The sequence below is a fragment of the Chinchilla lanigera genome, unplaced genomic scaffold (assembly GCF_000276665.1).
Source record: "Chinchilla lanigera isolate Chin_1 unplaced genomic scaffold, ChiLan1.0 scaffold00086, whole genome shotgun sequence".
NCBI lineage: Eukaryota > Metazoa > Chordata > Mammalia > Rodentia > Chinchillidae > Chinchilla > Chinchilla lanigera.
Window position 1 is genome coordinate 4,570,622 of NW_004955487.1, and position 27,850 is coordinate 4,598,471.

At 44.0% G+C, this 27,850-nt stretch overlaps 1 protein-coding gene across 12 annotated transcripts in view; it reads left to right on the forward strand.

Moving 5' to 3' along the window:
* Positions 1-27,850, forward strand: part of Myt1l (myelin transcription factor 1-like) — a 398,225-nt gene that overhangs the window by 113,477 nt on the left and 256,898 nt on the right. For all 12 annotated transcript variants that reach the window (XM_005404380.2, XM_005404385.2, XM_005404381.2 and 9 more), the window contains exon 3: positions 13,153-13,268. The gene's annotated coding sequence lies outside the window, so the exon portion shown is untranslated. The remainder of the gene's footprint in view (positions 1-13,152; positions 13,269-27,850) is intronic.

Consider the following 27,850-nt stretch of genomic DNA (forward strand, 5'->3'; position numbering starts at 1 on the left):
TATAGTTACAGTCCCCCAAATTAAAACAGAAACATTTAAAACATCGCCAACTGGCTGACTTCTTTATTAAAGATAAAAAGTGTATTTATTTTAAAAATCCATTACCTATGAATATAAATGATACAGATTTACTTTTTAAATAACCACATTGTGCATCGTCCTAGGACAAAATATTGACAGTTGTCATTTCACATTTGGAAATCTTTCTAGTGCCTGTCTTATCCACAAGGGCACTCAGCACATTTTGTAGGACTTTTTGCTGATGCATTTGAAGATAATCCAGCCTCACAGATAGTGTAGGTGACAAGGAAAGACCTGTGTCCTCTGGGCGAGCATGTGGCTCAGGTCTTTAAGCACTGTTGAGCCATAAGGAGCAGCTGAGGGTCTCCCATGGGACAGCAGAGCACCGTCTGACTTCGGAGACAGACCTCTTCAGGAAGAGGGTGTGCAGAGGAGGAGGGGAAGGGATGGGCCCAGACCAGCCCAGAAGAAGTGGCCACACTTCTGCGGAGTTCTGACTGTGGTCTCAGACAGTGACACTACCCCTTGAAGCACGTGTAAGAGCCCACAAAGAGCAGAGGGGTTCCCAGATGTCTCTGTGGGGCAGGACAAAGCTTCTGACCTTTCATTTCTTCTTGGAGATAGATTCAAAATTCAGCACACACAGCCCTATCCCCTGGATGTGGCCAGCCTATGAGCAAGGTAGCAACTTCATTCTCCAGGTTTCCATGGCCCCAGACAAGTGGCCAGCCTGGAACACATGAGCATCTGCCTGGGACAGACCCAAGGACGAGGAAACTCTGGGCAAAGACAGGATGTGGAGGGAGTGCAAAGGACCTGGGGTTCCTTAGGAAGTCTGCATCCAGGGTTCCACACACCATCTGTCTGACTTCTTTTAGTGTACATTTGTAGTACATCGTAGTTACGTTCATTTTGGGCATTGGTACGTGGATATAGAGTATCTTGATCATTTATAATTCCCTGTCCCTTAAAGACATCGACCAGGACTTATGACCAGTTTGAATAGAGTAGGAAATGTGAGTGTCTGCTAGATGATATCATTTGGCATAATCAAGCACTGTGAATGCTTGGCTCAGAGTCCCTGGATACCTGAAGCAGACTGCCCGGTCAGGTTACACCACAAGGCAGAGGCACCATGTAGGACACATATCCCCAGACCCCCAGGACCCAAGCCCCATGCCCAGGGCCACAAGACCACACCACAGACTCTAACTAAACTGTTCCAATTTCGTGTTCTGCTGCCAGTCTGCCAATATCATGATGAAATTTCAATAATACCCAGGAGGATGCACTTTTATGTTCAGTTCACACATTCATGTAGGTGTTCTGATATAAGAAGGAGAGGGCATGTGCCTGTGTGTGTGTGTGTGTGTGTGTGTGTTGTGTGTATATTCATAAGAATCTGACCAGTAAATAGCATATTTATTTATATTGTATGGATTTTACTCAAAGATGGCTAGGCTCGCAATTAAGTATTATTAGATCAGCCTCTAAAGGATTTTTTAAAATTCAACACTTGATATTTTAATGGAGACATGAGCAAATGTATATACTATTTATTGACTATAAGTGAAAATATTAAATATATACATAACGTATACGGGATGATTTGGGCCTTTCTAGAATGCTCTTAACTTGCTTATAGGGAAGTAGGTGTAACAACAAAGAATGACATACTCCGTAAATGAAAATCCGAGTGGTCTTTGGGGAACGCTGCTAGAAATGAAGACGGGCTTCCAGAACTTGGTGCACAAGATAAACAGGAAACCGCCTGAGACAAAGCAGCTGTGTTCGAAGGAGCACATTTGTGTCGGTTTCAGTGGCAAATGCCCCCAGGAGCAATTCTGACTTTTGGAGATGTATTTTTAGCCGGCTGTTAGGTGTTCGGTCCCTCCCCTCCCTGCAGAATTATTTTTAATTTTCTACAGTGTGTTCCCCTCTGCCACTCATCCCCGTGTTTGGTGCCTGCTCCCTTTCACAGGGGCTAAGCCGGCTTCCTCTTTTTGCAGCTCATCAATACAGAACTGATTTGAAGCCGAGCTGTATAATAATAAGCCTTTCAGCAGGCAGCCCCACACTTGCCTTGTAATTAACGCCTGATGGTTGTGTTGACGGCAAATGAAAGAAAATGGCTTTGTTCTCCTTTCCCTGGGCTTGATTGCGGGTTCTCGCTCTCACCTGAATTCGACCCATTCTGCATTGTTGCTGTGATTGCTGGAGTGCCAGTAATTGCAGTCCTGGCAGATGACATTTCCACAGCACGCTCTGTACAGCTCCAGAGGGAGCCGAGGGAGCAGGGAGCTGGGAGCTCATCAAAGACAGATTTAGGAGATGCCTGTGCAGAAGTACAAACCCAGGACCAGATACCTTCCGGAGGCTCCTCTGACGCTTGCTTTTACCTGTGGGGCTGTGCCTGCATCAGCTTTGCTTGAAGGCTACAGTCCGAAGATTGGGTACTGAGAGAAGAAGTGCTATTCACCTTCCCGAGAACCCTTTCAAAAGGAATCCTTAGACTATTTCTCAGGAGAGCCATCTGAAAAAAATAAAACTAAATAAAAGCAAACTCCCTACAGAAGCTGGAGTGATGCACATTATTTTATTTATCTGGTTGCTTAAAATGTATACAACTTTGAGCTGTCTTCATCAGATCCTTGACTCATAAAGGTAAAACTCATTCTTCAAACCATGTTAACCACTGTCTTCGACAACAGAACTGGTCAACACCCTTGGGTTCACCTGCTTGGCCCTGGTATTTGGACATGGAAAGAGATCGAGATCACTCTGTTCGAAAAGAACAGTAGAAACTACTCCAGATACCACAGTGAAAACATTGGCTTACCTTTGTTATTATTATTATTTGGCTTTTGAGACAGGATCTCATTCTACAGTCCAGACTGGCCTGGAACTCACATCCATTCTGCCTCAGCCTGCTGGTGCTGGGGTTACAGGCATGCGCCACCATGCCCAGCAAAACATCAGTATATAGCATAACAATTGATCCTTATTATAGTCACTGATATTCATTTATAACACAAATTGACAGCACTACTGTGTTGGTTTGGGGCTTATTTTGCAAGGGGAACAATTTAATACAGGACACATACTTAATATGATTATTTATAATAGTCACCCAAAGAACACTATACAAAAGAGTGCAGGGAATCTGTCCACACACTATGACCAAGGAATCCAGCTGAGAGCCTGGATCCCACAACAATGTCCTACATGAGTTGAGCTGAATACTCAGAGCTTATAACAATGCCTCCCATGAATCCAACTGGAGGCCCAGAGCCCATGACAAGGTCTCACGCAGGCCTATTTCACGGATCTGCTGGGAAGGCCCAAAGGTCAGTAGTGGAATCTACAAAGTCTGTGCCAGCAGGAAGAAGGACCTATGCTAGCAGGCTGAGGGATCCACACTGGAGCCAGGAAGTGATGCTCAGAAGAACCAGAGCTCCCCCAAAAAGTACCACAGCCATCCTCGGCAACAGTGAGGTCCCGAGCTCCTCCGATGCTCAGGATGGCCGAGTTCCCATCAGGGAAGCCAACGCAGCAAGCTTTTCCTGCAGGCTGGCAGTGCACCATCTTCCCCTCTGGAACCAGGAAGCTAGGCTCAAAGTGAGGACCAGAGCTCCCCAAAGTGAACCAAAACCATTCTCAGTGCCAGCGAGGTCCCGAGCTCCTCGGAGGATGAAAACAGCCAAGTTCATCAGGAAAGCCAGCTCCCCACAGCCTCTCTCAGCTCCCAACAGCCTCCTTCTTCTTCTCCAGGTCTGCCTCTTAGGCTACTGGCAACAGTCCTCAGGTGGGCCTCCCACACCCAGCACCACACTTACTCAGTTCAGCTGGGGGTTATAAGTTGACCACCAGTTATCAATCCACTACAACTACAGAATTGGAATTTAAGAGTTCACTGTATAATTTTATAACAGTCTATTAATTATAGATTTTTTATTCTCGTCTTTGCCAAAATCATTTGGATAATTAACACAATGTGAAGCAGGAGAAGCCCAGGGCTCTTGCTGTGTTGGAAGGAAAAGTGAGAAGGAGGGCAAAGATGGGATGACATCCCTACATCTACCAGGAATGGGGTGCCCATCAGGATGGCCTGGGCGTCCTGTCTCTCACTGTGGGCACCAATCAGGTGAGTGGATGTGTTGGCACGTGGTACGCTTTACTGTGAGTTACCCATTTTTGAGTACGGCTATTAAAATACAAGGAAGTAAAAAACACACAGAGTGCTGCACGGCTAGAATATTTTAACTGAGCGATGTGTAGATGTTACATACACTCAAGGTGCTGAAGCTGCCCCTGTCTGGACTGTGTCATCTGCTGTCCGTGTGTTTCCAATGGTCCTCCTATAAGAAAGTGTGCAGAACAGTGTGAACACCAGACACTGCTGGGCACAGCCTGAAAGCATCAGGGTACTGGGCAGGGCCTGCCCACTGGTCACAGGGAGATCTGCAGTGTGAGCAGGACTTTCAGGTGCTCAGTTAGTCTGCTGACAGGCCTCACAGGGACCAGGTACCAACATCACATGCAGGTATCCCATAGACAGGGAGATAAACAAGGCTCTGGGGTGGCCAGACCTACCTGGTGTCACCCAGCTCTGCACGGGTTGGGCTCTGCCCCAGTGGGTCTCTATGCAGAACCCAGCTGAAGCCTTGAGTGTTTCACTCTATAGGGTCCCTAGCTGCATGGCTGCAGGCTTCAAGTCTCCTGATGTACAAGGAGCTGCACCATGCGAGCCTCAGACCAGTACTGGGGGGCGTGCATTTCATCCCAGGAAGAGCACAGAGCTGCCACTCCCAGACTAGGAATCCATGGCTGTTTTCTGGGAGAGGCTAGTGGGGTTGGGGGTCCCCAAAGACCCTCTGTCAGGACATCACAGAGTGGACAAAATGCAGTACAAGACATTCTTGTTTGGAGATTTTTCTGTTGATAAAATCATCCATGAAATAATCCCAAGTGTAGAAAAAATTTAAATATATGTCTTTGCCACCTAAACTTGCCATTTTGAAATTTATAGATGTAAGTGCATCTTTGCATAAAAATCAAGGTGATGGGGCAGAAGCCCTAGGGTCCTTCTTCCCCTATCCTTTTCCGACCTTTGCCAGTCACACCCCAACTTGGCTGCCCCATCTGGGGGACACAGATGCCTCATCCTTATCCCCTTTCCACTCACCTTTCCTCACACTTCTTGGCTCCTAACATATATTCATTACTTTGTGTAGCATCATTAGCAATTATGTATCTTGATAACATTGAAACAGTGTAATTTTACTGGAGACTCTTCCACACTAGCAGTCAAAATACTTCTCTTTTTCAGGCTGTGTGACCTAGAAGAGGGTTTCCTTTTATATTGCTAGGAAAGCCTTAAAAAGGAAATGCACTCTAATGTGGGGTACTGGGTAGGTAGGTTGAGTCTCGGGCTCCATTCCTCCTCCTCCCCACCCTCCTCCCCCGCTTCCCTCTTCCCCTGTCCTCTCCCATTTCCCCTCCTCCTCCTCTTGATGCCTGGCACCTCAATTCTGCATGGATTCAAAAGGTATTCATTTTCCATGAAGGAAGGGGACAGCCGAGTTAGTAGAGGACAGCTGCCTGCCTTCTTCCTGCCTCTCTCTGTGTCTCTCTGTCTCTCCTGTGTCTCTGCCTCTGTCTCTGTCTCTCTCTCTCTCTCTCTCTCTCTCTCTCTCTCTCTCAATCTCTTTTCCACCAGGAAAAAAGCCAGGGGTAGTAATGACCAGATGTGGATATAGGACTTAGAAGCTGTGTGCATCCCAGCCTCTCCATGCCAGTCCTGGTCATCCTCCTCCTAGATTTGCCCTGCCCCAACCCCAACCTCCACTTTCACTCTGTTCCCAGGTCCCTTTCCTGCATCAGCCTGACCCCCTCCCATCCCAGGATGGAACGGAAACTCATGGTGGTGGCTCTGTTGTGCTTCCTGAGCCATACACTCACCACACACACTGTCCAGCATGTGGGGCCCTTTCACAGCTTCCTGTCTTGGGGACAGCTCTGGACCTCTGTCTTGGTTACTTTTCTCTCATTGCTGAGACAAAATACCCAACGCACAAAATTAAGGAAGGAAAGGTTTATTTAGCTTACAGTTTGTGGAGGTTTCAGTCCATACTTGGCTGGCTCCGAGGCTGAAAATAGCAAAGCAACAAGAGCAGAGGGGGGAACAGCAACAAGCAGCCTCTTTCCCTCCTTTACACCTTAAGCAGGCTACCCCCACCTAAGGGGCGTGTAGCTCTCACATAATCTCCATGCCCTCCTCTTGCACAGGCTCAGGATGTATACAAAGTAAGCACCCTGGCTTCCTGCTGAGTTACTTAGCCAAACCTCTACACTGCCCAGGTTGACACAATGTATCAGCCATAACAACCTCTCATCTGAGGGTACAGGAACTTCTCCGCACTCCACCGGCACTCTCCTGAGGACCCCAGTCCCATGGAGAAGCTGTTCATCTCCAGGCAAGCCCAGCTCCGTGTACATCCCCCCAGCTGCCTGTCTGCCTTCAGATGCAGAGGTCTTGCACCTTCTTTGCTCTGCACAAGTCTTACTTGTTGCCTCAGCTTCTCCATTGTGAGTTGAGCTAGGACTCCCTACTCTTTCATCACGCTTTGTTTTCAAGTCTTTGGTCCTTGCAAAGGGAGAAATGCACAACCAACACCCTGCAGAGGGAAGCAGGGTGGCCTTGCTGGCCAGCTGCAGAGCACTTCTGGTGCCACTGCACTGTACTATGATGCACCCAGGCAGCTCAGGATCCCAAACCTCCCACTCTCCTTGCACCCTTCACCGTCTCCCATGTAGTTACCCTCCAGCTTCTGCTGGAGAACAGAGGGATCCAAAGTGAGCCCGTGTGAGTGAGACATAAGGACAGACAGACAGAGGACCATGAAGGTGGACAGCTGAGACACACTGACTCAGCTACCCTCTGCTTCAGGGAAAGTGGATATCTTTTGAATCAGTAGTGACTCACAATATCAGCTAGCCAAAGATCACTGCACTCAGTGAAGGTAAGTTCTTTAAAAACCAACAGTCAAAGGAATGGATTTCTGGTGCAGGGCTATGGGGTGATAGCCGGAACTAGTTTAACAATTCAGAAGCCTCCTCAAGCTCCTCAAAGCAGGTCCTGCAGCAGGGTCCCTGCTGTTGGGTCATGGTCCTCAGGAACAAGTGGAGTGAGGGCTGGGCACAAAGGGAAGCTCACCCTGAACATTGAGCTCGGAGTCTTTGGGAGTTGACAGCAGGTGCAGAAATATCCAGGCAAGGCTCTGGAGATCCAACCCAACTCTGTGATCCTGGGCAGGTTACCTTCCTGAAAATCAATTTCTGTCTGAAAATGAGGCTAATCATATCCCCTTTGCCTACTCTTAGAATTGTTTTGAGGATCCGTTAGAGGCATTAGCATTAGAATGCTGCGATTTGGAAGTTCTTTATCACAAGGGAGGAGGTTAGCTGAAGACAGTCCTGGGCTCATTTCTCCAGGCCACCCCTCTGCGACAGCTTTGCCAGAGAAGAGGCGGTGAGTTCCAAGAACCGGAAGTGCCACTGGTTCTTGGCATGGCTTCCCCAAAGATAAAGCCGCAAACTCTGCAGAAAGCGAATGCTGAGCATGTGCACGTGCCCTGTTGTTAGGATTTTCTGCTTGAAATGTGCGGCCTTCATTTAAGTTGAATTAATAACATATTTAGGTCCCAGTCTGTAATCATAGCTCTTGACAGACAGTACTTTATCTGTATGCTAAAACTGGCCTTCAGCTGTGGTTCCAGTTTTCTACCCAATTCCTTGCAAATTTTGTGGATTTCAGTGAGCAGTCGGTAACACGATCCAGGAAGTTTCTGTGTCCCAGAAACTGCAGACTTAAATACACTCTTATGAGGGTGTGCACACACCCAGGTGTGCATGTGTGTGGGCCCACTTGCACCATGGTATTTCCCTGCACATGCACACGCATCCAGCATACCCAGCTTCCCACAGTCCTGGGCTCTGCCCTTATCTTTCCTCATTCAGGTAGTTGGTTTCCTTTGGAAAAATAGCTTGTGTTTTTCCAATTAATCAGTAAATATCCACAAGTACATAATGGCCACCAAGTACTATGCTAGTACCATAAAGAATTTAGAGAATAATAAAGTTCTGCCTTGTTGAAGAACCCATAGTCTATTATTATGCATTGATTCTTTTAACAAAGATAGGAATGTGGGCAAATATGATCACGTCCTCAAGAAATTCACTGTCAGCAGGTGTGGTTGGTACACTTGTCATCCCAGCCCACTGGGGAGCTAAGGCAAGAGGATCCCAAGTTGGAGGCCAGTCTGGGCAACTTAGCATCTTAACAAGACCCTGTCTCAAAATAAAAAATGATCTTAAGAAAAGGGCAGGACTGTATAGCTTGGTGTGTAGGCTCTAGGTTCAATCCCCAGTACCACAAAAGAAAAGAAAGGAAGGAAGAAGGAAAGAGAAGAGAAATGAAAGAAGAGAAGACAGGAGAGGAGAGGAGAGGAGAGGAGAGGAGAGGAGAGGAGAGAGGAAAGGAGGAAAAGACAGGCTCACAGTCTTTGATACCATGATGGCAGCAGAGCAGGGAAGACCATGGGCATCTGGCTAACTCTGTAGATGCAACAGAAGCCCTATCAGGGCACACGGCTTATGCCCTTTGAAGAAACCTATGGCCATATGCTGGGCTGCTTGGAAGATGGCTACATTCATAATTCAGGGACCAGTGTCCCCTGCTGAAGCCTGGAATGATCTAGAAAGTCTCTGCCTGGAAAAAAAGTGGTGACTATAAGCTGTGATGTTGGGTGAGGGAGCCCCACCTGCATTTTGTGGACACAGAGAGTGTGATGTGTATTAACCCAGGGCAGCGGTGAGACGGGAGAACTGGAAGACATCGCATCACCATGCTTCAAAGATCTTGGGAGACAGGCCAAGGAGCAAGTTTTCCATCCCATCCTTACCTCTTTTTCACCCTTCCTTTGTTCCCTGGGCTCAGTTTTCTCACCTGTGAAGTGGGCTTGGTTCTTCTGCCTGTTTTACACATTCATGTGTGATGCTATATTTAGCTTTAAATTGTGATGCAAGCTTGCAGGGCAGTAATGATGATCATGACTGTTAGTGTGCTGATTTATGCAGTGTTTTTAGAGTGTTCCCACAGTGTAGAAATAAAAGGCAGGTTTAGAAAGGCAGGCAGGGAAGGTGACATGGAGGCAGCTGAGAGCCATTGGGATTTGGATGGAGGGGCCTCAAGGAAAGAAAGGCAAGCACTCCAATGTTTCTGAATCCTCGGATTGGAAACCAGTTGGGCGGTGACCACTGAGAAATTCCTGTTTCAGTGCAGTGCAGAGCAGTTGGTTCTTGGACTCGCAGAGGCCACCAGCAAGCCATGATTCACTTCCAAGCGGTGGCACAGGGCAAGCGTGCAGGTTTGTTCCTGGAAATTGAGACTCCTGCATCCCAGACCAAGCATGGCCCATGAGATGTGAATTACAGACATCAAAACATTGGTCTTTGGTGACTGCTTATCTTGACACTTGCCATGCTGCTTGCAAAACAGTCACTGTCCTGAGTGCCCGTTGTCAGGGCTGTGTCTCTGTTGGTGAATTCTCCCTCTCCAGATCAGGTCACAGGCTCCAGCTGACCCTGGTATGACAGAGCACCTGTGATGGGTGACGCCCTCAGTCTCTACACATGAGAACAAAGGACAAGGGATCTTGATAGAGCACCCATCCTACTTTGTCTTAATTGCCTCATTTTTAATTGCTTTGATATCATTTTGCTTAATCTGGAAGATTTTTTTTAATGAGCTAAAAGGATCTAATTGTGCCTAAATGTGATTTCCTTGCTGCAGTGCTCATCAGTGTGTAAACATTTAGCGGATCCTGACACCATCTTGAACTACATGGTGTGCCAGTGCAGGGTTTGATGGTGTAGTGATTATCATCTACTTTTGCCATTATAAATTTTTAATCTCCATTTATTAATTATTCTTTACAGAAATGGGGGATATAACTTCTGAACATATCAATAAGTATATGAACTTATCATTTTATTTCAGTTTATTTTGTTGCATGAACATGATGTGAATTTGCTTTAGAAATAAAAGAATAAATAATTAGAAGAATGAAAAGGGAAACAATAGAAGTCTTTCTCACTCCTCAGAATCCTCTTTTTCCAAAGATGATATCTGGTGGTCATTAGGTCTGTCTCCTTCCTAAATGTTGTTTAATATATTTGCATTTGTGCCCCTATAAACAGAAGCTGGATAACTATATTCTTCTTCCCAACATTCAAACTAATCCCAAATCATGGGCAGCCATGTGACTGATGTAAACTTTAGAACACACGGCAAAAGGTCCTCACGCATTAAAACACGAACACAAGAGGAATTTTAACAATTCCCTCCATTCTTCTGATTTCCTGTTATTTCTTCCTAAAGCCTCTTATTTACTTCTATTGGATGCTTCCTCTTGCTTATCTATGTTATCATTTTAACTTTCTGAAAGTGATCATTCTTTCTTTTCTGAAAAGGTGGAAGGTAGACATGTCCTCCATTTCATAGCCAACTACAGGCTGAGCTGTCGTCCTGCGAGCATGTCCTAGAAACAAAGGATGGAGACCCTAGCACAAGCCACAGAGCAGAACATACTGTGTGTCCCTTTCAACCCCATCCTGGGTGGTCCTCTAAGAATCCACCAAAAGGGGAGAGGGCTTAGCAGTGCAAAAGAGCCAGGGATGCCCTGGGAAGCGTTGCCCTCTCTTGAGCACTGGGACCCCAGATTTGACTGCTCAGGTGCACACGAGACCTCTGAAAGAGCTAGTGCTCTTCCCAGACTGTGCTGAGCTCAAGAGTCCGCAGGACTCACTTCCCAAAGCCCCCCGGAGCCACATCTTGTCTCCAGTGACTGGGGTATCACCTCTCTTCCCTGTGGGTGTGATAAGCAGACTGGCAGGCAGTTGTCTGGCTCTGATTGCTTCTTGCTACAAGCCTCAGGAAGAGGCACTGTCAAAACACATCCCTCATCTCCTAACCAATCTCACACAGAACTTCTCGGGGCAAAAAAAAAGCATTTCCCTTGGTAGTTAATACTGCAGACATGATGAAGGTCACCCAACAAGCACAGATATGCATCCTTTTGGCAAAATAGCTAAATGAAAGGTCTTTTTAGCAATAAGAAATCTGAGGAAGCCAGAATGGCAGGGCCAGATGCAGACAACACAAGGTGCTACCCACCTGTCCGGGTCCCCAGAGCACCTTCTTTCTACTCTGGAGCCTGGGCATGGGGGACAATCTGTACAGTTAATAGCACTTGATTAAAGAACCATGATATTATGTCACAGTCAGTATATCAAGTGTATACATGAATTGCCTTCATATAATCTGATTGAGAAAGCAGGGATGAGTTTCAAAAAGTTAAAGGAGGGCAGATAGCAGAAAATAGCAACTAAGCACAAGTTCATCTCCACAAGGCTTTGTACTGGAAATGAGTGGCAGTGAGGGGAGAAATTGGCACGTGCGCACTGGCTCCTATGTCCTGCTAGACCTTGGGCTCTGAATTCTGAGCATTCGTGCTCAGTGTGCAAGACAGGAGGGAGAAAGGGTTGTTGTGCTGGCCAGATACATCTTTGGCATGTGAAAATTAAGTGTACAAATCAACTGCAAATAAAGAAACATTTAGAATAGAGAAAAGCTACAAGAATCTCTTATATTTAAATTGTGTGTATGTATGCATATGTGTGTGTGTGAATGTTTGGGTATGTGTGCAAGAGAGAGTGTTGAGTATTGGTAGACAAGAAAAGGCTACAAAACAAGCCTTCCAGTTTAAATAGCTGTGCAATGCTGTGAAGAAAACCCCAATCATAATTTTTATTAAAGCCTTAGTACATTTAAAAACATTACAAATGGACTCCACGCTTGTGATCCTAGATGTAAACACAGAACAAATATACTACCTCCCATTCACATTCTCAACCTTGATTTTGCAGGATGATTTACAATCCTCTTAGTTCCCTGTACACATTTCCAGATTATTCTGTTCTTTATGTGTCTGTTTCAAGACATTCTTATTAGGGGGAATAATAAAACCAGTTCTGCTCATACTGCAAGGGCTGCCCCTGTATTTCTGGGAAATTGTGTGTTAGCCTGTCTCGAGCCCCACTTGCTAAGCACGATGAATATTGTCTCTATGGCGGGGGACTCTGCAAGAAGAGAAGTTGAGGACAAGATCTTTTAGAGGATTTATGGTGATGCTACTGCATGTGGCTGATGGTAAGCAGCTCGGAGAGCCCCTGAGGGTCTCTTCATTCCCAGACACACTTCACTGCTGCCCATTAACACCTCGGCTGTTATTGCCACAGACTGGATTTAATGAGCTTCTGAATGTGGAGGTTTGCATCAGAAACAAAAGCCTCCGCCGAGGAGGCACCTAGCTCTCTAACGGTCTGATTTTCTAGTTTGGTTTTTAAAACAATGAATTCTCCCTTTGATAGTTTTCTTTGCAATAATCCGTGTATTTTCTTTCCAAATGAGAAGAGTCAATAGCTTCAAATGCAGAGACAGTATCGCAGACAATTTTGCTAGAAAGTTGATAAATAAATTCTAAATGTCCATTCATGGAGACAATTTCTCTTGTTGTTGTTCTGCTAAGATAAAACGGAGCTCGTGTTTGGAACTGCCCTTGGCATCCACAGTCTATATTTTGTTATGAATGAAATTGCATTTTTCCCAAGAAATAGTTAAACATTTCAAATATTCCTCACTTATTACATTGTTTCCTAATTGCATCAAAGTATGGAAGAAGGCAATAATTGTACAAATTGGCTGGTAATTGGTCAATCTAAATATTAAGTGCACTTAGTCTTACCTTCAAACCCAGACATGTATTTAAAACTGTTAAAGAGCTTAGATTTCAAAGTAAATTAACTAAATGTTTAAAGGTAGTTTCTCCTTATCCATTAGAAGCTTTCAAATCAAGGATCCCTGAGCAAAGTGATTTGCACATCTATTTTAATGTGTGGTTACCTATCTTGAAACTAAAACCTTTGTTGGAAGAGTAGGAAGGCAAAGGAGAGAAGGTGCGCGGTCTCCTCTTCAGTTAGTGACCATGTCCTTGTTGTTCTGCCCTTCAGAAGATGCACCTGAAGGAGAACTGGTGAGATCCATCCAGAGGCCATCATCAGACCCTGTGGAGGAAGGAGCAGCAGGGTTTCCGAGAGCACCCCGAAGACGCCTCCTGAGAGCTCAGGTACAAACTACCCAGCACCCAGCCCTGGGGACCGGGGGCCAGTCAGTTCTGTGCTGCTGTTTTATTTGCCACTCTGAGGAACTGCTCTTCAGTGCCTGGTGTTTTGTGGATTCTGGGAGGCAGTAAAAGGCCGCCGTGCATCCTCTCCACCCAGACAGTGCGCGCTAAAAAGAGCCATTTGCAGTTAAATTAGATGACGCATATATTGTTCTCGCTACTAAAGGTATATAGGGCAGGAATGACAGGCGTATCCCTGTGGGCGCTGTGCGGAGTCCTGGGGTGGCTGATGGTGAGAAGATGAGAACAGTAACCCTCCAATGGAGTGTTGCTTTTAGAGTCATTGCAGACGGAATTCACGCTCAAAGAAGCAGCAGCTGGTTATGCACGATCACAAATTCTGGTTGGGAGGAGTGGGGGTGGTGAAGGCTGGCACATAACGGGCGATCGCTGCCTGGCAGCACATGTTTTTAGGGCTGGAGGACGACGTGATTGCGATGGGGCCCAAAGCTTGCCAAGTTCAGCTCCAAAAGCATGTGTGAAAGTGAGTCAGAGGTCTGGTGTTACCCTCCCTGTGCCCACACTCGGGAGACTTTTTACACATGATCCTTCACCAGAGGGAGTAAAACAGAATTCCTAAGGCACGGAAATTTCTCAGAATGCTCTATAAGGAAAATTCTGCCCTGCGTTTTAAGGTTCACTGCGTAATTGTAATTCGTCTGTCTGCCGACTGCCCCATTTGCGTGTCTGATAATAGAGCCGCGTCCTACTCCCCGGAAATCAAGGCCCAGGATCGTCTCCCATCTGCTGCAGCTCTGGGGGTGCTGCCATCTTAAGAGCTTTATGAACTGCTGTAATAGGTCACAGTTGTTCTCATTATTTTCTCGTCTACACCCTACGCGTTTCCCCTGAAGAAACCCACAGCACTTATTGGTTAGGTTTGGGGAAAGCATTATGTTTAATTGTACATTTCCCTGCAGTTAAAAAAAAAAGAAAGAAAGAAAGAAAACAAAAGAACCTACTCATATCGAGTATTAACCCCTGTTTAGCTTTCAAATCAGTTTGCTTCTGAATTTTCAGTGTTTTGTGCGTACAGGAGGTCCTGTTCTGTGAGACCTCATTGAGATTTAGTAATAATGAAAATGTTTAATGAAATATTTTATGTGAGTCTAATTTTTAAATGCAACTTTATTGAGTTGGCAGTTCTGTTTTGTTTTGTTTTGTTTTGTTTTGTTTTGTTTTGTTTTGTTTTTCCGGTACAGGGAATTGAACTCATGACCTTGCCCAGCCAGGCAGGCACAGTGCCGCTGAGCTAAATCCCCAGCCCCTGAGTTGGCACTTCTAAGGGCAAATTAACCAATCATATTTAAGTTAGGATTGTCAATGTAACTAATATAAAGCATTCAGATACAAACCTTTTCACAAATTAAAGCAACAAAAAAAAATATAAGCTAGTTTTGGGCAAAGTTGGCATTGAATCTGCCTCATAATGGGGGCATCTAATATAATTTTAAGATACTTGTGTCTTCCTGCCTTCAACTTGTGACTTCCAGATGCCTAGCCACTTCTGTGGCCTCATGTGACCATGCCTAGTTCGGTATAGGGTAAGGTAACCCCATAGTCTCTATGGTTCTGGAGGTCCAATTAGAAAATAATACTAGCAGTAGGTGGAGGCAGAACTTGCACTTCACATGGATAATGTCACTGGGTTCTCACTAGCACCATTACATCAGGGCTACAGTGACACTGGGGTCAACAGAAGACAGGTGACACTCCCTTTCACTCTCTCTGTCTGCCAGAATGGCTCAGCACCTCTCTCATTCTTCAAAGTTTAGCGTCCTTGGAGGGATGACCTGTGTTTATTTCCAGTATGTGTGTCATAAATGTATCAGTCCATGGGTGACAAAATTATTACAACCAAAATGCTAAGTTGAAATTAATAGATTAGCATTTAAAAATGGGAATGTATAGTTACAGTAATGAGAAGACAGTGTTATAGCATTAACTTCTGGTTATAAAGTAAACCTTCACGTTCATATTGCCATCTATGCAATGGTAATTTGTGAATCATATTGTGCAGATCAGGGTGGAAGGGTTGGAAAGAATCAGTGCTATGGTTTTATTTTAAATGCTACCCTAAGTCAATATGTTGGAGGTGTGGTTCACAGACCATGGTGCTATGGAAGCTGGTAGAACCTCCAGGAGGATGGGCCTGATGGGACATCTCCAGGCCACTGGAGATGCCACTGACAGGACAGTGGGACCCAGCCCCCTCGTCTTCCTGTTCACATCCTGGCTGTGAGGAGAGTTAGCATTCTCTGCCATGTTCCGCCATATTGTGCTACCTCACCACAGGCCCAATCAGTCATGGACTAAAGCCTTCAAAAGTGAGCTGAAATAAACCTTTCCTTTTTATAAGTTCATTACCTAAGGTATTTGTTATAGAGACGGAAAGTGAATTAACACAACCAGATTCTATCCATAGGGTCTCTGTACCAAAGATTCATGGCTGCCATCATTGTGTGGAATGAGCCAACAAGTGAACAAATGCACAAGGCATTTCAATAAATTTTTATCTACAAAGTGGGCAGCAAGTGGATTTGCTTCATAGGCCCAAGTTTGCCAGCCCATGGTAAAGATCTACATTTAGACTTCCTAAATAGCCACAAGTACTTTTTGAAAGAAGATTATGCCCCTTACAGTTTCATATTTTAACACTGGTAGACTGTGATGACTAACTTTAATTGTATTAATTTGATTGGCTTTGGATCTTCCAGGGGAATTGGGGGTGCACACTTCTTGGTATGTCTTGGTGGGTCATGGAGAGTGACCTTGGGGTCTATGTCTGGTCTCTCCCCTTCCTCTCTGGTGCTGTTCCCCTGCTCTGCTTCTTGGCCACCAAGAACTGAGCAACTTTGCTCCCCCACGCCCTTTTGCCATGATGCTCCTGCCTTGGAGCCAGCTGACCATAGACTGAACCCCCTGAAAGCGTGAGCCCATATTAAACTTTCCTCTTCACCTTGTGGGTGTTAAGTATTGCATCCCAGTAATAGGACACCTGACTAATACACAGGTATACCTCAAGCCAGACACCCTCACTTGACTCTGGACTTACACCTATTTTCCCAAATACTCTATAAGCACAAAATAAAAATATAGGAACATTAATAATAAAATACCAGACTTAAAATAATTTCAAATCACAGTAGATTATACATCAGAAGCTTAATCATGGGGTTAACTTTGGAAAAGACTTTAAAGATGCTATGGATTATTGTTAAAGGCAATTTTATGAATGCTGCAAATGTTTTATCTAATCTTACTTAGAATGTGATTTTGTAGCCAAACACAGGTTGATCAGTTGAGTTTTTCCACTGACATAGTCAGCCACGACTAGCAGGGCTCCCCCTTGTCAGATGGTTTCAGAGTAAACCAGAGGGGAAGGTGCTCGGAGAAGCCCCACAGAATGTGGTCCTAGAGCATCATCCTGGCAGCTCAGGAGGAACAGTCCACTGGCCCCACATTAGTTTAATATCAAGTCAAAATGTAGGTGCAGAGTAGAAGGAGCAAGAACAGGGAACAGATTCCAATTCTGCCCGACCATCTGTGTGGCTTGGGAGAAGTTACTTGGCTCTTGGAATCTGAGCCTCAGTACCCACTCCAGCTAATGGCTATAAGAACTTCATCTCAATAAGACTATGCTAAGGGTTAGAAGAGATAAAGTACATAAAGCCCTGAGTTTAGACCTTGAAACACAAAGTGGGGGTAGAATTTCAAGCCACTCCATTGTGTTTGAAACAGAGAATGGATGGAGGTGCCCATTCCCATTCAGAGGAAAGCTTCCCTGCTAAATTGGCACTGCCTAGAATGCCTGGTTCTCAAGCTAGCCCACGGCTGAGTGTGAAGGTCTTTAGTGGGTCTGATTTCTGTGACTTCTGAGAAGAAGAAACTCTTGGCAAAGAGAGTTGCCAGCCAAAAGATGACCCAGATCAGGCCTCTGTACCTAGCAAAGATGCTTAGCTGAGCTCATTCTGTCTTAGCCCACTTAAACTCCCAGCCCTTGGCATGTCCCTGCACCCTGTCCCAGGTGGGCACCGAAGGTATGGTGTCTCAGCAGGAGTGAAGGTGTGGTTTTGGAGAGAGAAGGCTTGTTAGTATGCCCTTCTCATTCATGAAGTGACCTCTCAACCTTTGTTCTTACATGTGAAATACAGGATCTGGGACTTTCTGGGTTGTGTCCAACATTTACATAATAAATATTTGTACTAGGGGCCACAAGTGGTAGAAAGACATGCTTTTCAGTTCATACCATTACATGTCACCGATTTCCTCATGTGAGCACATGCATTGCTTCTTCCAGTGGACCATGGTGCATCCCTGTACCCCTCACCCGGCAACTCCTGGAGTTCCCACCCTCAATTTCCTTAGCTTAGCCCCACAGTCCCCCACAGAGTGGCAGACTCAAGTCTACACTCGGTAACCGTACTGATTTAAGGTTCCTTCTGTTCTTGAGAGTTTCTGATAAGTAGATTCTGCAAGTCTAAGGAGAAGATTTTAACTATAACCAAATGAAATAAATGCCTATTTTTTTTTCTTTTTAACAAAAAGCATTGTTAAGTAAATTATTCCAAATGTCAGTCACATACAAAAGTGCATCCTGTGCCCTTCTATAATAACATTTTTGAGTCAGCTACTTCAAGCGCTAATCACAATGTGCAGTGATTATTTTAAAAACTTTGTTACAATAAAAGACACATTGCCATGAATCCCTCTCAGACTCCCTTGCCTTGCTTCGAGCCCACTCATCCAATCGTCCTTTCTGAAGCACTCTAGAAGTCCTCTTTCCTTAGTGTCTTTACAAAGTGTGATCAATAATATGGTGAATGCTGCAGCCGAGCACCAGCCAATGAAAAGACAGGTTCATAAACACATGACACTGTGTCCTCATCCTTTGTCATTGATCTGGCACTGTATAACTTCTGGTTCTTCCCCAAAGCCAAAATAACCATGAAAGGGAGACGTTTTGAATCAGTTGAGGTCACTGAGGCAGCCAGGACAGCACAGCTAAAGACCCTCAGGAAAGAGGACTCCAGAGCTGCTGCAAAAAGGAGCAAGGATGATGGGATGAGTGTGCTCAAAGGGGGAGGGTGGATTTGAGAGGGATTTGTGGCAATGTGTCTTTTATTGTAATAAATTTTTTCAAATTTAAACACTGATCATATTTTTCAATTAGTACTTACACGTGACAGATACATTTACAAAAATGGGATCATAATTCTGCTAAAAAGCTGCTTCTGTTAAAACATTTAGAGAGAGCACATATATTTTAAAACCTAACCACCTTGTGAAAAAAGAGCTATAGAAATAGTATGTGGGGGATAATAAAGTATAATGCAACCTAAAAAGGGAGAACCCAAGTATTCCTGGGGAAAGCTTGAGGGCTGGCGAAAAGCAGCTGCCATCCTGTCCTCCTGTCAGTAGTGGCCTCAGGGAAGCCAACACCTGAGCGGGGAGAAGAAGCAAAAGAGACAAGTTCTGGGACAAAGAGGGACCATTTGCAAGTTTAAGAGAAGAGGATACAGGATCTGGTTTTCCTTTTACCAAGACTGGGAAGCAGAGGGGAGAGAGGCTCCTGCTGGGGCAGGAGGGGCTGAGGGAGGGTCCAGGGGAAGCTGCAGAGGTGCAGGGGGAGGACATTAGGATGAAGGCAAAGGAGTGGGCAGACGAGGCCCTGGATAGAGGGTAGAGAAGGTGGGCAAGTACGTCACAGAGGGTCAGGGTGGGGACGCAGCTCTTGGGGAGGTGGCCAGGGCACCACCCTGACCGCAGGAGCTAAGCAGCCACCTCTGGCAAGCTCAGTTGTGTCATCTGTGACACAGAGGAAATGTTTCCCGCCTCACAGGGCTGATGAGGATTCCGCAGGATAATGTATATGTAGCTCCAGGGCCAGCACACAGCTCAACTCTAAGCTATCCTTATCCTCATTGTTATTCATAAAGAACCAAGACGCACTTGCTTTGCTGTAAAAGACCCAGGCAGCAGTCATCTGATTTACATCTGTCCTGTGCTTTCTGCCATTCCAATCAAAGTGCCTCGCTTATGATGCCGCTCGGTGAGAAATGAAGCAGTGCTCTCCAAACCCAGGCAGGCAATCTCGGGTATTATGTGAAAGAGAAACGAAAGATGCAGGGGAGGAGTAAAACTATGGATGGGCACACATGAATATTTGCCTGTATCTGCATAGCAATTCGATGATAGACAAGCTGCAGGAAGTGCTGATGTAGTAGATTCTGCAGAAAAAGGCAGGATAAAGGGGACATTTTTCATTGTTTTTGTCCATTCATTTATTGATTTGCTTCTTTATGTTTGAACCATGTAAATGTACTTCTCATCCAAAAAATGAAAACTAGAAGAAAAGTGAGTGTTTTCAAATATCAAATAAGCCATCAAATTTGTCCCCGTGGGCCCCTTGTATTAGCAGAAAGGGCCTTCTTTATTCCCTTAACTGTACAAGTGAGGAAACTGAGGGTTTTGTCTGTTCCAGTACAGTGGCAGAGCCAGTGGAACCAGGGAAAGGCAAGTCTGGATTTGAACCTGAGCACTGAAGCCACAGGTTGCCATGGCTCCCTTGCTAGGATGCATATGGTTCTGTTTGCAGAACGCTACTTCGCATGGGAGGGACGGAGGGAACAACAAAAGAGGGATAACACTAGGGTACTGAAAAACTAAGGAAGAAAATAATTATTTGAGGAGAAAACAAATAAAAGAAGGGAAGAAAATTCTCCTAGTTAACAACATCTACGTACAATCACAATTACATTTTAATAACTTCAGTTCTCCCATGATTTTTTAATATTGTGTACATGGTCTTCTTCTGAAACTGTCTCACTTGAAACTTGATTTACAAAATATGAGTTAGAGACTACTTCATCTCATGTTATAATAGAGTTTTAATTTCAAGGTCAAAATCTCAGAATTATTTAAAGAAAGTGTTTTGAATGCAAGATTCAAGGAATAGCTATTAAGTGAAAAAATAGAAACTATACCAGTGATGGGAAAATTTCTTTCAAATACTAAGAGAAAAGTAATTTTACATCTTAATTATATTTTGTATATTAAACAGCTACAAAAGACATGAACAATCAGGGATATGTGAACATGGACTGTGTATGAGACATGTGATGGTTATTTTTAATTGTCACTTGGACTGGGTTGAGAGGCTTCTGGAGAGCTGACAGAATCTTGCAGGTACTAATTAACCCACTGATGAGTTAGTAGCTGAATATGCTGATGGGAGGCAGGGTCTAGCTGGAAAGGAGTCACTGGGGATGTATCTTTGGAGGATAGGCCTCTCCCTGGTGTTCTTCCCCTATGCTTTGCTTTCTGGCTGCCATAAAGTGAGCAGCCTTCCTCTACCATAAGCACAGCCAACCATGGACTGAATCATCTAAAATGGTGAGCCAAATAAACCTCTTCTCCTTTAAATTGAAAGTTTCAGGTATTTTGCCCCTACAGGGAGAAGGTTGACTAATACAGAAAACTGATACCAGAGGAGTAGGATCATTGCTTTGATTACACCCACTCATGTGGTTCTGAAGTCTTCAGAACTGATTTGCAGGCGAGTTTCCGTAAAGTCTGAAGATACTAGCTAGAGAAGTCCTAGAATGCTGTAAGCAGAGCCTGATGGATGCTCACAGTTGAGTTCAGAGACTATAATGCTGATAGGGATTTGGACAGTAAAAGCCAGGCTCAGGAGGTTTTAGATAGGAACCAGGATGCCATTGTGAATTGTAACTCTGAATTGGACCAGAGGCCATATCACATTGGTTTATGAACTTAATTTGTTTTACAATTTTGAGGAATATGGTTGTATTTGTGTTTGTGTGTGGAAGATGGCCATGGTCATGTTTGTCATCCAAAGTAGAGTTTCTGAATAGAAGCAAAAATTTTGCCAAATGCTTTTGTTTGCAAACTGAATTGTTTGCAAACTAAAGCATTTATGAACTAAGGTATTACTTACTGTATGTTACACTCTGCCAAAAGTTTTATCTAGCTTTTATTCAAAGTCTAAGACTACATGAGACTGAGTTTAAAGTTGACAGACTGCCAGGTGTGGAGGCTCTTACCTGGAATCCCAGTATCCAGGAGGCAGAGGCAGGTGGATCTCTGTGAGTTCAAGGTTACCCTTGCTACATGGTGAGATTAAGGACAGTCTAAACTGCATAGCAAGACCCTTTCTCAAATATAGAATAGAATAAAATAAAGTTGGCAAACTATTACTCTGGAGGGAGGAAAATTAAAGTAGCCCAGTGTTCAGGCTGTAGCATGGATATTGCTTGCAGCTTTTAGCCATGTTTATAGTCAGAATAGGGAGCAAAAAGCAAAATACAAAATTTTGAAAGACTTACATTTGAGCCAGAAAACAAGTACACATAAATTTGGGACCAATGGAGGTATGTTTGGTGAAAAGATTAACACAATTAAAAAGACACCAAGTTATTTGAACCAGAACAAGAAGATATCTAGAGGATATCTCAGGAATCAACAGGACCATACCCACTGCAGGCTAAAAGATGCAAAGTGTCAACATTTCATTTGAGAAGAAAGCTCTTGAGCACCTTGCTGAAGAATGGCTCCCTAAGCAATTGGTTCTCTAGAGGTGATGGGTCACTAAGGATATGAAATGACAAGAAATATTTCTTACTGTAATTCTTTCTTTATCCCCTACTTCCTAACTGCCATGAATTGAACCGTGTCCCCCCACCATGCCCTTTTGTCATGGTGTTCTTGCTTTGGAACCAACCAACTATGGACTGAAACCTCCAAAACTATAAATCAAAAGTAGATATCTCTTCCTTTAAGTTGCAGGTGTCAGGTATTTTATCCCAACAATGATAAATCTAACTAATGCAGTACATATTATGATATAATTGTAACAGTATAAGTAATTTTGTTAAAATCACGCATAGGTTATGTAGGAAAATAATGTTTTAGTTATGTTTTCCCCTTAGGGCACAAATATCAAAGTGTTCAGGTGTGAGTTGCCATGATTTGTGCAACTGACTCTCAAACGGTTCAAGAATATGTGTGTGATTGTGCATGATGTGCATGTCTACATTAGCACTTTGTACAGTCTGCATATGTACATGATATATATGTGTGGAGTGTATGAGTATAATCAAAACCTAAGGCAAATGTTTAAATTTCTAAAACTTTATTACAGTAAAAGACACATTACCATTAATCTCACACAAAATGCTCCCCTCACTTTGAACACTTATCCCATTGTTATTGCCATTCTCTGAAGCAGTTGTGGAAGTCCCCTTTCTGGAGTGTCTTCAGTTGCATTGTTATAGCTGCTTCAGTGTTCTGAATAAATTGAAAACATTGACCTCTCATGGTCCTTTTGACTTTGAAGAAGATCCAGAAGTTACACAGTGCCAGATCTGGTAGATAGAGTGGATGGGGACACAGCATCATGTTCTTATTTGACAAACATTGCTGTTCTGGGAGCAATATGTAACACAGAGCAGTATCATGATGGAGGATGAAACCCTTTGCCTATTTCTCAGTTTTCTGTGCTGATTATTTCTTAAATGCTTTAAAATGCCCTTACTATACTCCAAGTTGACTGTAGTGTTCCTGAGTACAAATTCAGCTAGCACAATTCCATAAAAGTCAAAAGGTACAATCAATATCACCTTGAAAAAAGAATATGGAAAGAATATTTAAAGAATATGGACAAATTACATGAAGGAACAAACAAGAAACCAATTTGGGTGCAGGGTGTAGACTTTCAAACAGCATCGCTATGTCACTTTCATCAATTACCAGATTTGGAGTATGTCAGCAAGGGCTAATTTTGTTCACTATTCCTTGTTCAACATCCATAAAAACCAGATCTATGTAAAATGCATAGATTTAAATTATAAAATTATGTGTATTACAGTAGGAGATGGTATTGAAATTATTTGGCTACATTAAATATTATATCATAAGAATGACCTTCCATCATGAGAAAAACTTTGCATCTCTCAATCAGAAAGGGAGGCTGGTGCTGGGGATTTAGCTCAGCGGCATAGTGCCTGCCTGGCAAGAGCAAGGTCGTGAGTTTGATTCCTGGTACTGGAAGAAAAGCAAAACAAACAGAAAGGGAGGCAGCAAGTTTGCTTTTTTCCTGGAAGTACGTCGACTTCCACCCAGCCATGGTCTGTCTCTTCTTTGTTCTTTCCCAAAGCCTCCTTGATATGCTGCACCAAGGGGTATATGCAAAGCCCAGGACAGTACAGGGCATGAAGACTGCTTTGTTTGTTTGCAATTTTTTACTACTAGAAGGTGATATAAATTCTATTCCAGTTATAAATCTTTACAACTCTGTGCCACAAATTTGAAACTAATGACTTGCTCCTACAGAAAACAGGAATCCACGTAACGTGAGCAGCATCGGTGATCTTAGCAAACAGAGAGGTAGTGCAGATGCCAACCCCGCAACATCAAATTGCCCTGAGCACCTATAAAGGTAGAAGCGAGCAGGGCCACCTGAGACAGATAGCATGTTCTCAATATATGTAAAATTTACTAGGATCTGAATTCATTAGTATAGACTAGAATGTTTAAAAAATGAACCCGGAAATAAACTCAGAAAGCATAATGTGATGAACATTTATTTCTTGCTGTATTCCATTCTGACACCAGCTGGGCAGCCCCCTATCATCCTGTGCCTCTGCCATCTGGATTCTCTGGAAAGTAAAGAGGCCATGGGGACTATGCAGGATGTTTTGGGCAGGGCCACTGCACCCCCTTCATCAGATCCCAGGTGCCAGATCTCTGTCTGCCATAAGCAAAGCTGGGACATGGGATTTCCGAGTGCCAGGGACAGAATTCCTTGTTCAACATACATAAGCAAATCATATTTATGTAAAACATATGCATGGTTTTAAATGATAAAAATATGTATAGTGGACAGTAAACATCACCCTGGCCCTGCTTTCTGTGCCAGGAAGAGTCAGCAAGATCTTGGGTGCCCTGGACCACCTGTCACACTGAGCACTCCCACCCAGCCCGCCTCCCTTATTCTGCTTCCATTCTGTCCAAGTAAATGTCATCAACATGACCTGGTGGCTCCACAGATCTGCCCACCAAGAAGGACTTCAGGGATCTTGGTGGCCAGGATTTAAGTCCAGACATCATCAATGTTTCCTGCAGACCAGTGTCTGAGCTTGAGCCCTGAGTTGTGAAATGCAAGCTTAGCCAGTGTGCATGTGTCCTTGGAGAACAGACCATTACGTGCACCACTGTGAGCCCTGCACTCATCCTTTGCAGAGAGGTTCTGAAGGCCCTGGCATGAGCATCACCAGTGGTACTTTTGATTCTGTAAGAGATTGCTGATCTCCATTCAAGATCTGTGACATAGATCCAGACAAAATCTAGGAATGAAACGTCATAACAAACACCCCAAAAATTTCTTACACACATGAATGACTATTTAACAACTGCCATGAGCGTCAAGTTCATCAAGATTATGAATCCCACCTGGGGAAGCTGCCCCTGCCCTAATCCCTCCTATGACCATCAGACCCAACCTCTCCGATTCATCTTTTGGTTTAATTTTATTACTTGAGGTCTGACACATATAACTCACCCTTCCTTTTAAACTTTTTGTTTCTCTTCTTAAATTTTGTTTGTATTTTCAATTTTTCAAAATAAATTCATTTGAACAAGCCAAGCATCTTAGTGCTTGCTTTAATCCCAGCACTAAGGAGACTGAGGCAGAAGAATTGCCAATGAGTGCAAGGCCAGCCTGGACTACAGAGTGAGTTCAAGATCAGCCTGAATTACAGAGTGAGACCCTGTCTCAAAAAACAGACCAAAAAATTGCATGTGTTACATAGTCTTTTATGATATTTATGGTAAAAACTTTCAAACTTTTCATCCAGCTCTTTGAAATTTTTAATTTTTTATTACTTTATTATGAGAATATTCAATGTGAGGTATGATAGAAAAATGCAATGTGCCTTTAAGATTTTTAAAAATTTATTACAATAAAATACACATTGCCATAAATCTCTCTCAAAATCCTCCCCTTCACTTTGAACACACTCATCCCCCACCCTTGCCATTTTCTGCAGCAGCTCTGGAGTCCTCTTTCCTAGGTGTCTTTAGCTGTGCTGTCCTGGTTGCCTTGATGTCCATAGTGGGTTTAAAACATCTCCCTTTCATGGTCATCTTGACTTTGAAGTGGAGCCAGAAGTCACACAATGCCAGCTCTAGTAAATAAGGTGGATGAGGGCACAGCGTCATGTTTTTAGGAGCCTGCCTTTCTGTTCAGCGGCACTCAGCAGCAGGATTCACCATATTTTTTATCACACCTTGTAAAGACCCTTCGGAAAGAGGACTCCAGAGCTGCTGCTGAAAGTGGTAAGAACAATTGGATAAGTGTGTTCAAAGTGAGGGCAAGTATCATGAGAGGAATTCACGGCAATATATTTTTTATCATAATGAATTTTCAAAATTTGATCGTTCTGTGCATATTTGTTCACCTTTGTATGTGTATATGGCAGTGAGCCTAAGATGCAACTCTAGACTAGGGGAATGACTGGGCTTGTTCTAACTCTAACAAGTCATCCATCCTACACACGGATGGGTTATTAGAAAAAAATAAAAGTTAATGTAAGAAAGGTTTGTGCTAATATTGTTTAGACAAGATATCATGCCTATATCTTATATTCTTCATAACTACTACAAAGATGACAGGATGCAATGTATTAATTATTGTAACTCTCTACTAACCTGTTTTGAAACTCTTTTATTGTTATTTTTTCTCTTTATAATAAAAAAGACAAAAGTTAATGTATAACGTAACTAGAAATAATTCAGTATAAATTTTTTAAATTCTTCCTATTATTTACAAAAACCACTTACCAACCCTAAAAATGTCTTAACATCAAATATGCAGGCAGAATTCAAACTTCCTATGCTGCCTCACAAATTCATCTGTATGATTTTGTTTGGGGTCAGAACTTAAGCAAGGTCCCCAGTTGCATCTAACTGATGCGGTCTCGATCTAGAAGCTGTTCCTCTCCTCCTCTGCCCTCACATCCGGGCACTTGTGTGTTGAGCAGGCACTTCCATTTGTCCTGAAGAGGGTCCCCTGGTCTGGGTTTTGCCCAGTTCATGCATGTGGTATCTTGTGTAGAAACTTACAAAGCCCCAGATGACCTTGGGTACGTTTCTATTCATAATAGTGAGAAGGTCACTCACTCTGTTACATTTCTGCTGATCCACAGGACATGCCTGCACACATCACCTGCCTGACATCTACAAAACCCTGGGACTTTGTACCCTCTTGGTGTTAGCAGGCGTCATGCTCTGGCCTGGATGACTATGCTTTGGAGTAACAAGATGATGTGTGTCTTTGTTTCTTCATTTATTCACTTCTTTTTAAAATATTCATTCATCAACTATTTGGTCCCCTAGTTATAAAAAAACAAAGTAAATCCTTTTCCCACTTTTCTCCTTTTCCAAGTAATCACATTCCTTCTCTTTCAATGGGAAGTATAAGCCCTAAAAAGTGGAAAGGTGTTCATTAGAATCAAACTTCATCACCTGCTAAAGTTTCCTTTCCTTTGCAAAGTTTACATAGGCCTTCTTACATACACAGTGCTTCTGATGGTGGAAAAAAGGACTAACATCTAGGTGACCATCATGAGCAGAATGCTGGACCCACATGTTGCCCCTGAAATTTCCATGGCTGTCTCTTAACCTGATCCTACCACTGTGACAGGAAGAGCAGGGTTCTGCTGCCAGTGACTACCCAACCTGGACACAGTCTCTCACACCCCGTTGCGTCTTCTGGGGGTCAGGAAAGAAAGAAAAAAATAACAAATGTTCCAAAAAAAAGACAAGCTGTCAATCATTAAAAATGAACAATCAAAGTGACAGCAGGGGGCTTTTCGAGGTCATCCAGTGGCTTCACTGAGCTGAAGGTAGCCCAGGGAACCTAATAGCCAGAGGTTGCTAAGCAAGATTGTCTTTACAAGATCTCAGTTCCCTGGTGATATTGCAAGGATCTATCCCACTGGCCACCACAACAGTGCCCACTGTTGACATAAACAGCACTTTCTTAGGGTCTGGGCTCAGGTGCAAGGGTGGAGAGGGCCCGGCCTGAACACAGACTCATCTCAGCAATGACTTCCTGATGCTACCAAAGCACCCCGAGCAGGTGGGGAAGCCAGGCAGGATCCCATGCACTGAGAGATAATTAGGGAGTTTCCACAGCCACCATTCAGCACATGTCTGCACACCTAATTAAAACCTGCAGCTGCAGTGAATCCAGAGCCTTCCTGGGTACAGAAGGGGTTAGAAGACCCCTGAGCCTGTCTGAAGATCATCAGTGTCCAGGAATCCTCAAAGACTGGCCACTCTCCTCCTGCCTGGGGCTCCATGCCTCTCCTGGACAGCCCTCCACCTTCTTGTGCATCTCAGGGCAAAGACCCTGGCTTTGCAGCAGAGGTCTCAGGGGCCTTCTGCAGTCCCTGTGATGCCTGGTTGCTAGAGTGATGTGCAGATTGTTGATATGTGTCCTC